Source organism: Penaeus monodon, chromosome 33 (assembly GCF_015228065.2).
Source record: "Penaeus monodon isolate SGIC_2016 chromosome 33, NSTDA_Pmon_1, whole genome shotgun sequence".
Classification (NCBI taxonomy): Eukaryota; Metazoa; Arthropoda; class Malacostraca; order Decapoda; family Penaeidae; genus Penaeus; species Penaeus monodon.
The window spans coordinates 26369414-26369773 of record NC_051418.1 but is presented as its reverse complement, the minus strand read 5'-3'; positions in this window follow the sequence as shown (position 1 = coordinate 26369773).

Genomic DNA, 360 nt, shown 5'->3' with positions numbered 1-360 from the left:
GCATATGATTGTTATGTATATAAGTCTGTATATGGACGGGGTAAGAGGGTCGAAACGTTTTTATATTTAGAAACGAAGGCCTAATATTTAATGTTTGTTACTTGAAAACTAGTTTAGATATGAGCGTAATTTAATAGCGCAGTATTCTACTTCTACGAATGATCAAAATATGCATAGCGTTAAATGCGTTAGGTATTTCTTCATTCATCATTATCATTATGTTGGTGAATATATTGAAACATTTAAAGCATCATTACGCCCACGGTAAATAAAGCTATTAAACTGGGGAATGTGTGATTTTGAAGAATACTTTGAAAATACTTCTTTCACCATGTTTGGGTCGCAAGCACATGCGAATGC